This window comes from Loxodonta africana, chromosome 4, assembly GCF_030014295.1.
Source record: "Loxodonta africana isolate mLoxAfr1 chromosome 4, mLoxAfr1.hap2, whole genome shotgun sequence".
In the NCBI taxonomy this organism is placed as follows: Eukaryota; Metazoa; Chordata; class Mammalia; order Proboscidea; family Elephantidae; genus Loxodonta; species Loxodonta africana.
The window spans coordinates 98,807,880-98,821,024 of record NC_087345.1 but is presented as its reverse complement, the minus strand read 5'-3'; the positions used below and the strand labels follow the sequence as shown (position 1 = coordinate 98,821,024).

At 38.0% G+C, this 13,145-nt stretch overlaps 1 protein-coding gene across 1 annotated transcript in view; it reads left to right on the top strand.

Moving 5' to 3' along the window:
• TMEM117 (transmembrane protein 117) overlaps window positions 1–13,145 on the top strand; it is a 556,897-nt gene that overhangs the window by 85,296 nt on the left and 458,456 nt on the right. The window lies entirely within an intron of this gene.

Below are 13,145 nucleotides of genomic sequence, written 5' to 3'. Positions count from 1 at the left end.
TTATATAATGAAACACAAGACTTGGTCTTTCAGTATAATTTCCTCTTGGTTTGCTCTCAATAAGTTCTAAGGGCAGGATATAGGGACATTGGTTTGACCTACAGCATTAAGAACTGGATTAGAGACTAATAAACCACGTTAGATATTTGCTGTGCACTGAAGTAGTTACTGAGAAAGGTTTCGATCTATCATTTCCAACATTTCTGAAAGCTAGGCAATATCCTTTTCTTCTAAATATACACTAGGCAAGATTGTTGTCTAGTTCTGTAATGGGCAATTGTTACATATAGATTTTGGCTACCAGTGTTCAATGCTGGGAGGGACAGCTCAATTAAAATTTTCTGATTTTCCTCTACCTTTAAAGGAGATGAATAGTACAGGGAAAATAGGTATTGCACAAGGCTTATACTTTAGTCTGTATTTACAAGTGATAAGCTCAAGAATTTTATTTTAAGTCAAATATTCAGGCTTTAGGAAGCTGTTAAAATGCTTTGTCTGCAATTGTTTCTTGGGCTAGAGTAAACCTGTTAATATTGGGTCTGTTTTTAAAAGACGTAGTTACAGATTCTAACCCGTGGCTTGTCAGGGTATGCCTCAGACTTAGAGCATTGCCTGGAATTTTGCAACGGGGGAGTAAAGGGAGAGTTACCCAACATAACTGAAGGTCCCTCTGGGAGGTATTGTGCACTTTCAGTCCTGGCACAAGAAAGAGAAAGGTCCCATCTAAAAATTACTCTTTTTCGGCCGTTGCTAGAAAAAAATACATTAAATACTAAGGCATACCTCAGAGATATTGCAGGTTTCATTCCAGACCACTGCCATAAAGTGAATATCATAATTTTTTGGTTTCCCAGTGTATATAAAAGTTATGTTTACACTCTGCTGTAGTCTATTAAGTGTGCAATAGCATTATGTCTAAAAAAATATTGTACATACCTTAATTAAAAATACTGTATTGCAAGAAGTGCTAACCATCATCTGAGCCTTCAGCAAGTCAGAATCATTTTGCTGGTGGAGGGTCTTGCCTCGATGTTGATGGCTGCTGACTGATCAGGGTGGTGGTTGCTGAAGGTTGGCGTGGCTGTGGCAATTTCTTAAAATAAGATAACAATGAAATTTGCTGCATTGATTCACTCTTCCTTTCACAAAAGATTTCTCTGTGGCATGTGATGCTGTTTGATAGCATTTTACCCACAGTAGAACTTCTTTCAAAATTGGAGTGAATCCTCTCAAATGCTGCCACTGCCTTATCACTAAGTTTATATAATATTCTAAATCCTTTGTTGTCATGTCAACAATGTTCACAAGCATCTTCACTAGGAGTGGATTCCATCTCAAGAAACCCCTTTCCTTGCTCATCCATAAGAAGCAACTCCTCATCCATTTAAGTTTTATCATGAGATTGCAGCAATTCAGTTGTATCTTTAGGCCCCAGTTCTAATTCTAGTTCTCTGGCTATTTCCACCACATCTGCAGTTATTTCCTCCACTGAAGTGTTTAACCCCTCAAAGTCATCCATGAGGGTCGGAATCAACTTTTTCCAAATTCCTGTTAATGTTGATTCTTTCGACCTCCTCACATGAATCTAGAATGGTGAATCCTTTTCAGAAGGTTTTTAGTTTACTTTGCCCAGATCCATCAGAGGAATCACTATCTATGGTAGCTACAGCCTTACAAAATGTATTTCTTAAATAATAAGACTTGAAAATTGAGATTACTCCTTGATCCATGGGCTACAGAATGGATGTTGTGTATAGCAGGCATGAAAACAACATTAATCTCCTGGTACGAGGTGGTGTGGTTTTAATAAAAAAAATTTGCATTGGTCTTTAGAGCCCCCAAAACATCTCTGGACATAGGAAATTTTCATAAGGGCAAAACCGACCTGGGGCGTAAGGTGAGGAGAGGGAGATTGATGATGATGTGTCACGAGAAAAATTTTTTGAATGATGGGAATGTTCTCTGTTTTGTTCAGGTGGTCATTAAAAGAATATATATGTCAAAACATATCCAACTGTACACTTAGAAGAGGTTCATTTGATTATATGTAAATAATATCTGAGTAAAGTTGATTTAAAAACATAGACATTAAAATAAAAATTGGAAGTTGTTGTTAGGTGCTGTCGAGTCAGTTCTGACTCATAGCAACCCTGTACACAACAGAACAAAATGCTTCCTGGTCCTGCGCCATCCTCGCATTTGATAGATGGCTCAAAAGCAGATTAAATATAATTGAAGAGAAAATTAACATGCTTGAAGACTGGATTTCGTAAATGACCAAAATATAACACAGAGAGATAAAGTAACTGAAAATATTAAAGAGTGCGTAAGAAACATGGAAGAGACAATGAAAAGTCCAATATATGCCTCATAGGTATGCTGGAATGAGGGAAAAAAGAGGATGTGGAACATGCAGTATTCATATATTTGTAGGGATAATGTCTGATATTTTATGGAATTGATGAAAGACACAAATCTTCAGCTTTAAGAATCATAATATCCCTAAGCAGGATGAATAAAACTGTATTCATAAACGTCATAGTAAAACTCAGAACAACAAAGACAAAGAGGAGATTTTGAAAGTACTCAAAGAAAAAAGGTTGCTTAGAAATTGAAACAAGTGTACATGAATTGATCAATCGCTACGCACCAAATTAAGTGTTAACCAGACAACTGATATCTTATAGACTGCATTCTCTGACCACAGTGCAATTAAGCTAGAACTCAATAAGAGATGTATTTCATATGTTCTTGGCATTCAGAATCATAGAACCGAGAAATAATGAAAAAATACGCATCAAAGCTTGTGGGATATAACTAAAGTGGTATTTAAAGGGAAATGTATAGTCATAAATGATTATTTAAAAAAAAGAAATTCTAATAGTTAATGAATTAAATGTCTACTCAAAAATTTAGAAAAGTAACTAATGAACACTAATGTTTCTACACAGACTCCCTGGATTTCATTCTTTCTTCTTAGATGGGGTGGGTAGCAGCTGGATGACAGAGGTTTAAAGAGAGCATGGGAAGTGAGAAAATAGACTATAGATACGTATGGAGGTGCTTTTTTTAAGCAATATGTTTGTGAATGGCAGCTGGAAGTGGATGTGCAGTTCAGGGGGGTATGATTTTGTGTGACGTTTGAGATTCCTCACCATATTTAAATAACAATGAGGACCCAGTACAGTGAGATTTTGCTGGCATATATAAGGTCATCCTTTTTTCCACAATACCCCCAAAATGACTTGATTCCATCCATGCAACTGTGGGAATTATGTCTCCTTCACCAATATTTCTGAAGGCTCCTGGTGAGGGTGAGTATTGATTTTCTTCTAACTCTTTTCCAAATTTCCCCTGCTGGTTCAGTTCTTGATTCCCTCTCAACATCTTTCCTCTGTTACTGCTCTCCTTTCTTTGAAGCACTTTACCCCATGTGCTAATGAATTCCCACCCACTCTACTCCCTAAAGAACCATCCACACAAGATCTCTGGGGGTTGTAGATTTTTATGAAAGTTTGGTGAACGTGGGAATTTTATTATGCAACATCAATGTTCTTAAAGTTCCTCCTTCATCCCTTCTATAAGACTTTTCCCTTTAATGCTGGACCTGCCACCATTTACCGGCGACTGTTCAAATCCTCTTGCCCAAGACTGTTCACGTTCTCTTCTCACAGTTGCCGGTTCCTACTTCTCTCTGGAGCTCCTGGTAACCTCCGGAATTCCTCTGTTTTATAATATAGTCTGCTTTTGTCTCACTTCTTTTCCACTTTAACTTATCTGATGCCTTTCCTTTCATAACCAAAAACTTATCAATGCATTTTCCAATATAATATACGATATTACGAGCACTTATATCAATACCAAAAGAGCCAATACCATGAAATGAATGCTGCTGCCTTCTCAGAATATGAAGAGGCCACGGTCACAGTGTTTTATTTTTAAAGAGCAATTATCCTTTTTCTTTTCATTCTACTATCTGTTCAAGCACAGTGTTGGGATTTGACTTGATTCAAAATGGTTAAAACATGACACCCCATCCCAAAATATTTTTTTGATTCCTTCTGTGTTCAACTAAAAACAGAAATCAAACCTGTTTCCATTGAGTAGATTCCAACTCATAGTGACCCTATAGGACAGAGTAGAACTCCCCCATGTGGTTCCCCAGGAGCAGCTGGTAGATTCAAACTACTGACCTTTTGGTTAGCAGCCAAACTCTTAACCACTGTACTACCAGGGCTCCTGTGTTCAACTGGGTATCTTAAAATTGATCTATTTAGAAATTCTCTGTTTGGCAGGAATGAAGAGAGATGTGTACCAAAGACCAGGTTGAGGTCTTTACTAATGAGGAACTGAGCTAGTCATATAGGGCTAAGAAGTCTTTTTAGTCTTTGGACACTTCAAACACTTTTTTGAAGTTGTCTTTCTGAAGAAATTGTTAGTAATGCAACTTTTATAGCATCCATAATATAAAGCCCTACTTTAGTAAAGACCTGCATGGTTACTTAAAATGTCCCCATTCTCCAAAGGATAATACATTTATAATGTACAAGGAATGAAAATGGTGGGAAAGCAAAGTGAGCACATCAAACTCAGTGTTTATAAAAATATTCCAAAAAGAACCACTTGATGGCAGCAAAAGGCATGTTTTCAGTGCTGATTGCCTGACTACTACAAGTTTTTGCCTTGAAAAGAATTTTCTCCTTTCTGAATTTCTGAAGCTTGATGTTGAGATACTCTCTTCCTTGTTGTTAATTAACTTTTTGAAGAAATCTACAGTAACTCTATAGAAATATATAATAAACTTATTTTGTAATATGCTTTGCCACTAAAAATGTAAAGTGAAAACATGTTCTAAAACAAGTTTGTTGTTAGCTGCCTTCAAGCCCTCTCAACTCATGGTGACCTTTTGTACAACAGAAATGTTGCCCAGTCCCGCGCCATCTTTACGGTCATTGGTGTGCTCGAGTTCATTGTTGTGGCCACTGCATATTTTGAATGCCTTCCAACCTAGGGGGCTCATCTTTCAGGAGTATATTGGACATAGGGTTTTCACTGGCTAATTTTTTGAAGTAGATTGCTGGGCCTTTCATCCTAGTCTGTCTTAGTCTGGAAGCTCTATTGAAACCTGTCCACCATGGGTGACCCTGCTGGTATTTAAAATATCAGCAGCATAGCTTCTAGCGTCAAAGCAATACACAAGCCACCACAGTACAACAAACTGCCAAACAGGTTTAAATAGTAATACGTATTTTTTTTTTAATATAAACTTATATGCACACATATACGTTTATATGTTTATATAGTTATTCCAATATTATAAGGATAAATATTGTGTTTAGCACTCAGGAAATTAAACATTTGACTCATTGATAAAATTTCCTCCATGAACTAGAATAAGTGATGTGTTTTGTAGTCCTTCAGAGTGCATACTTTTTAGGGCAGAATATGAAGAAACTGATTTTCTTCTAGTGTTAATCACAAAGAGAAGTATTTTTCCTGACTTTTCCAAAAAAGCCTTTTTCAAATGGAACAACCAGAATGGAAATATTGAGAATGTTCACATATTGAGAAGAATGTAACAAATGTCACTGAACAATGTGTAGACATTGTTGAATGGGAACCTCAACTGCTGTGTAAACCTTCACCAAAAACACAGTATCATATTATTTAAAAAAAATTTTATTTGCAAGTTTTGATGAATATGTAAATATATATATTATACAAACCCTTTCCAGACAAAATTTTTTATAAAAGTGAGGTACATAAATACATAAATAAGTATAGCAGAAAGGGAAACAAAGAAATAAGACAAAGTGAAGCAGGAGACTTTGAAAATAAGTGTGTTACTATTCGTATTCAAGCTGGACACCCTGGTGGCATAGTGGTTAAGTGCTACAGCTGCTAACCAAAAGGTCAGCAGTTTGAATCCACCAGGCGCTCCTTGGAAACTCTATGAGGCAGTTCTGCTCTGAGTCGGAATCGACTCGGCAGCAAAATGTTTGGTTTTTTTGGGTTATTCATATTCAGGTCCTGAGAAAATCAAGGTAAGAATTAGGTGATGGGTATAAATGCAAATATACTCTGTCCCTCTTTTCTGTTTTCTCTCAAGAGTTTTAGTAAGAAATTATACGGAGAGTTCATTTGAGTTGCCAACTGCCTATGGTGAACACTCTTAGTAAGTGTGATCTGAAGAGGGTGATTGGATGTGGGGAGGTAATAAAAATATACTGAGAGTTCATTTGGCCAATTGAGTATGGTGAACACTCTTGGTAAGTGTGATCTGAAGAGGGTGATTGGATGTGGGGAGGTGATAGGAGGGAATATTTGAAATGGACATTTTTCTAAACGTCAGAATGCACGGTTTCAACGTACAGAGGAGGCAGCAAAGGCAAGCAGGGGTGAACAGGAAAGGTGAATGAGGGAAAGACTAGCATAGACTTGGACGGTTGGGTGAAATTGTGCAAGATCTAATGCTTTTTTAAAGTTCATGTGCACAGCTGACCTAGGTCTTACCATCTGATCTCTGCTTACATTTATCCTCATTTTTCAAAGAATGACTGATACTCTAGTCCGTACTTGTGCCCACACATCGTATCATAAAAAACTCCCTCTGATTTGTAGCTTCAATTTCTGGTGTTAGAGGTATAGGTTTCAACACGTTACTTTTCCCAAGTCTGACATACCCTTTAATGGAAAACACTCAGGGTGAAATTTCACTACAGGCAGTGCTCCCCCGACCTTTCCTTTTTTCTTTACTATTTTTAAAACTGTTAACGATGTTTTCAGATTCCTTACTCAATTCTCTTTCCAGTTGCCACTAATCTAGAAGGTAGGGCCTTGCCACATTTGTATACTGTTACCTGTTGCCCTTGAGTCAATTCTGACTCATAGCGACCCTATAGGACAGAGTAGTACTGCCCCATAGGGTTTCCCGGAGCACCTGGTGGATTCGAACAGCCGACTTTTTGATTAGCAGCCGTAGCTCTTAACCACTATGCCACCAGGGTTTCCGTGTGTACTGTTAGGAGCTCTGATTTTCACTCACAGTTCTTCAGAAGAATGCAGGCAGACCTGTTACCATTGTTTACTTGATAGCTTGGTTCTGAGGAAGAAATGTTATATTGTATGCTTGCTTTTTGTTTTTTCAAGGTGCTAAATTTATTCTGGAAACCCTGGTAGCGTAGCGGTTAAATGCTACGGCTGCTAACCAAAGGGTCAGCAGTTCGAATCTGCCAGGCGCTCCTTGGAAACTCTATGGGGCAGTTCTACTCTGTCCTACAGGATCGGTATGAGTCGGAATCGACTGGACGGCACTGGGTTTGGTTTTGGTTTGGTAAATTTATTTTGGGAAGTGGCAAAAACAAATTTAAACTATGTAAGTTTTTGTATGACCTAAACCGACAAAATTAGTAAAGTACAAAGAAGTTACTTTGAATTGTAGTGAATGGAAAAGTTAATACACGATTATTTTTGAAGTTATATAATAAAACGGAGTCTTTGGGTGGCACAAATGGTTAATGTACTTGGCTGTGAACCAAAATGTTGGAGGTTTGAGTCCACCCAGAGGTGCCTCAGAAGAAAGGCCTGGTGATCTGCTTCCAAAAATCAGCCATTGAAAACCTTATGGAGCACAGGTCTACCCTGACACACATGGCGTAGTGGAGGAGTTGGGATGGACTCAGTGGCAACTGGCACTGGATGTAATGAAACACTGCATTTAGGGATGGGTAAAGGACAGAGCCGTGAGGCAGAGTCCAGGGTCTGGGGTGGTGAGAGATTAGTTGTAAATTTTAGTGATGCCTAGAATTACTTGAGTCAATAGCAGAAAATGTTGATTGGCTGCAAATACAAGATTGAATGCAAATTCTGCTGAAGTGGTACTTAGATAATTTGTTGGCTTCACTCTTAATTAGGCTAAACATTGACTTGCTTGTATGATTAATTCACAATAAAAGCACAATTAATTACTAAGGATGGGAGTAAGGGGCAGAGCTGGTTGCTGAAAATGGGCTGGGGAGAAAAAAAGCTGGGAATGAAAGGCTGAGCCTGGTTAACAGGGGGCCACCAGTGTTAAAAAGAGGGATGAAGGAAGGCAGGAAAGTGAGGGAAAGAGGAATTAATAAAACATATTTAGCTAGAGGCAACAATAGAGCACAATGTGCTGCTTTTAATACTATTGGTTTCGGATTATTTGGTTTTGGTAGTACAAGGTAAAAGAGCACGGCATACCCAAGTCATCCCAAGCTCACAGTCTGTCTGAACTGATGAAGTTTTAAAACATTAATAATAAAAAATCAATGTTGCATCCTTATTGCTCTGTGGGAGGGCATTGTTATCTTTCCAGAGTCGACATTGATTTGACACGCTTAGAAGGTGTTCTATGATCATTGTTCATAGCTGCTTACCTTGACTCTGTCATTAAATAGTTCATCAGCTTGTTATAGGGGAGCCGTTCTGACCCAGGAATCAGAAGAGCTGGATTTTAGTCCCGTCTGAGCTACTCACGTGTTGGCGAAAATAAGTTGGAAAGGTCAAAAAATTTTCCCATTTGGTTTTGAAAGAAAACGGGATGAACAATCCCTGCCCTGCCTACTTTATGGGGTTATTGTAGGGTCAAAAGAAAAAAATACATGTGCTTTGTACATAGGAAAAGAGAGGCACTGTGTTACTAATTATTTATATCATCATCATTATTATTAATGATGCTTTTTTAAGGTAGAGCATCAAACTAAATTTCAGGTCATTAAAAGTCTTGGTTGCCTTTAGCTTTGTTTTCTGCAGGAGGCACCGTGGTATAGTAAAAACAGCTTTCATCCCTGACACCCTTTGGCTATGTGACCCTGGATAACATTTCACTATTTGAGCCTCAGTTTTCTCCTGTGTAAAATGGGAATATTAATACTTGTCTCTTAGGGTTTTTGTGACTATCAAAGCAGATAATATATGCAAAGCAATTGGTATCATGCACACCACATAATGAGTTCCACATACGTGTTAGTTGCTATTATAATAACAAAAACAGAATATGTATTTTTTAGTTTCTCAAGTACTTCAACCAGTCAGTTGCCATCAAGTCAATTCCACTCACCCATGTGTTTCAGTGTGAAACTGTGCTCCACAGGGTTTTCAATTGCTGTTGCTTTTCATAAGTAGATTGTCAGGCCTTTCTTTCAAGGTTCCTCTGGGTGGACTTGAACCTTTAAACTTTTCATTGGTAGCCGAGTGCTTAACCATTTGCACCACCCAAGAGAGGCTCCTTCAAGTACTGTAGCTCTCTATGAAGAGTTGCTATAATAATAATAATTATAACGGATTAATAAAATTTATGGAAACATTATTATTAAATTATTATCATTCAATTATAATCATTATTATTAATTTCATGCAAAAAAGCCCAGGTGAATGCCTGACACCAATAGGTCTTCAATAAATATTAATTTCCCCTGCCATAATATATAATCTTAAATACGCTTGGCTTATCAAGTGAAATTAGTACATGAAATACAAGGCACCAGGCTGAAATTTTATCATAATACATCTTTATAGATGTACATGAACTGTTCCTTATTTTAGTTTCCATCAATAAAAAGTAAATTAACCCATTGCTGTCGACTTGATTCTCTGACTCGCAGCAACCCTACAGGACAGAGTAGAACTGCCCCATGATTATTGCTTTACTACATAGTCTAAAGGGGGTCACCTTAGGGTAAGCCTATGAAAATTCAATGACCTACACAAATAAAGAAGCTAGATCTGCATACCTATTTTGTGGCTTGCTTCTAGAGAATTTACTTATTGTTTAGACCCTTCAGGCGTTGGAGGGATTCTTAATTAAAGCTCTCAATAGCTATTTATCCTTATATTTCTCAGGAACAAAGCCTCCGACAGAAACAGAGAAATTGACACTGTTGATCTCTCTGAGATCAGCCTCACTGATTACAAAACATTTTCTCAGTATCTACTTCGGGCAGTTTAAAGGCAGATAATCTTCTTGAGATAAAACAACTGCAGAGCTGGTTTAGGAAGCAGATCAGGGACACAGTTTGCCATAGTGAGACAGTGGGTGGATGAGGGTTACAAAGACAAGGTATGGATTAAGGACTAGAGATCCGAGGCAGGGGTGGCACAAAAGATTACTTGTCACAGATCAAGGACTAGAGATCCGAGGCAGGGGTGGTGCAAAAGATTACTTATCATGGTTATAGACTAACCCTTGGAATACTTAGAAATCAGCAACAAGGTGGAGCTAAGATCAGGAATTTTGGAGAATTTAATGAACACCAGGGCCCCTGTTTTCTCACCTCCCTAAAATTTTGTGTACAGTAGAAGGGAGTCTATAGTCTCCATGTTAAGAGCCGTTGAAGTAGATGTCTCAGAATTAGGATACTAAACCAGAGGTGCCCATGATAAGAAGATTATAAAACTAAGATGTATTAGTCAGGATAGGCTAGATTATGCCACAAAAACAAACAAAGCCAAAATTTCAGTGGTTTAAAACAACAAAGTTCATTTTTTGCTCACACTATGTTTGCACTGTAAATCAGCTGGAAGGCTCCGCTTATGCCGTTCTCAGGCTGGGATCAAGACTGAAACAGCAGCTGTAATGTGGAATGTTACTTGTTGTTCTGGGGAGGGGAGGCGTGTCAAAGCAGCAATTAAACATTCTACCTGGAAGGGACATATGTCACTTTTGCTCACAACTCTTTAATTAGAACTAAGTAATTGGCCCCACCCATATTTAAGAGGGCTGTAAAGTACAATTATACTATGTGCCTTGTTTTTTTTTTTTTTGGAAGGAGGAGAGCTGGAAACATTTCAGGAACAGCACTAATGATTCCCACATCACTCCTAACTCAACCAGGAAGCGATTATATACTTTCTGATACCCTCCTCCTCTTACTTACACACAGTGTCTTTCTTATGAAGGGGATAAATAGAATGATTAAAAAAAAAAATTGTATCTATGGTTTGACACAAAAGGCGTGGATGAATTTCACATCAAAATCTAATTCTTATTCAATTATATATGATGGTAATATCAGATGCCCAATCAGAATGTTAAGTTTTCAAGAATTGATCAGAGGAGAAATCTATTTGATTGGTAGAAGGAAATATACCAAGGTTAGTTGAACACTGAGCTTGTTGTTGGATAATATACCCTGGTTCCATTCCTGATTGTATATTGCTAGTATATGTTCTGATTTGCATATAAACAGATATAGTACTAACTGTGCCATCAAAACAAAAAAAAAAAGCCATTGCCATCGAGTCAATTCCGACTCATAGTGACCCTATAGGACAGAGTAGAACTGCCCCATAGAGTTTCCAAGGAGCACCTGGTGGATTCGAACTACCGACCTTTTGGTTAGCAGATGTAGCTTTTAAGCACTATGCCACCTGTATTAAATACTTCGAATATCATCATCTTTGGTTAGTAGAAATAAATGTTAAGTTAGTTAATTCAGGAGAAGTGATACAGGTCAGCAGGACCTTAAGATATAGAATAAACATGCAGAAGTGAGAGAATTTAAGAAAGGTTTTGCCTTCTTATGTCTACAAGATTGATATTAGTCAAAAACATAGTTAGAATCTGATGAATTAGAGTAGAGGATTCAACTGAATTTATGTATCCCTCCTGGTTGTCTTGGCAACAGGCTCCAACCCATGCTAACCCATTGGTATCTAGTTGATTCCAACTCATAGTGACTGTATAGGACAGAGTAGAAATGCCCCATAAGGTTTCCATGGAGTGGCTGGTGGATTCGAACTGCCGACCTTTTGGTTAGCAGCTAAACAGTTAACCACTGTGCCTCCAGGGCTCCTAATAATATTAAAATGTGAGTAAAGTAATAATTGGAGACAGAGAAACATATGATCAAGTAAACTCCCACTTCTGGGAAAGTTGGAGGAGTAGTTGGTTAAAGGCAAAGGATGATATCATGAGGGGAAGAATTTGAGTTAAAAAGAAAAAAATTGCATTGAGCCAGAGCTTGAAATCTCTGGGCATGGCACTGCAAATACCAATGTTTCTTCCCTCACTTTGGTTGATGCCAGGGTCGATAGTAAATCCCGTGATTGCATGTCTACGTTATCTCTTCCATCACACCTCAGAAAAAGCACTGGACTGGGAAACTGTGACATGTGTGAAATGACTTAGATTGGAGCAGCTTCCTGTGTGGCTTGCTCTTTGTGCTCCTGCAGTTATTCAGGAAGTTCTCATGTTCCCATCAGGGTAAACAGAGAGTCAAAACATAATTGCCAAGTTTTTTTGCAGATTTGTTTTACTTCATTTCTAATATTATGCTTAGGTGTATTTTTATCCTTGCCAAATGTATCAGTTTGAATTCTGCTTTATGGACTGAGCCTATGTTCATTTTTATTAAGTGTATGTGGAATGTATACATACCACTGCTTGAAGAACTGAGAGATTAGGAAGAGTCAGCAATGACCACTTTTTTTGGATATTTTCTCATTCTCTGAACCTTTTCAACTAGAAATAGAAGAGAATAGGAGATGCTCCCCCCATTCTCACTCTCTAACTCCCGTCTCTAACTCCCAAAACAAACCCCAATAAAAAACAGAAAGAAATAAAGAAAAGGACACACACCATTACCTAAAAATAGGATGACTTTGTAATTTACTATCCAAACCAAGATACCTTTGGAAATGAAAGGGAGTGCTGTTAATAATAGCACAGGATCAAAGGCATAAACTTGAAGGCCAGGGAACATTGGAACACGTGGCCATCCCATGTAATCAAGAGCAGAGAATAGAAAGTGTAACGGGGAAAGAAGACCATCTGGGGAGATGCTGTAGATGGAAATCTTGGCTCTGATGCTCACTGAGTATTCATGGGCAATTGGAACTAATTTGCAGCCAAGTTCAATTTCTAATAGGGGCCATGAAATTATTTTAAGGTAAAAGGTCTCATTGCTCTTTTCCAGGAATAACCTGTACCAGGTTGAATATGTAATATAAATGTGTGGCTAGACAATAAAGTCATAGGAACCCATATTCATCATAAGCCTCAAAGAAGGCCTTAGTGAGCATTAGCGAGCCTCAGGGAAGACCCAAGAATTGTCAAGATTAGAGACTGAAGGGCTCACTGACCAATCTGATTCTGCTTTCTGTGACCATTACTATAA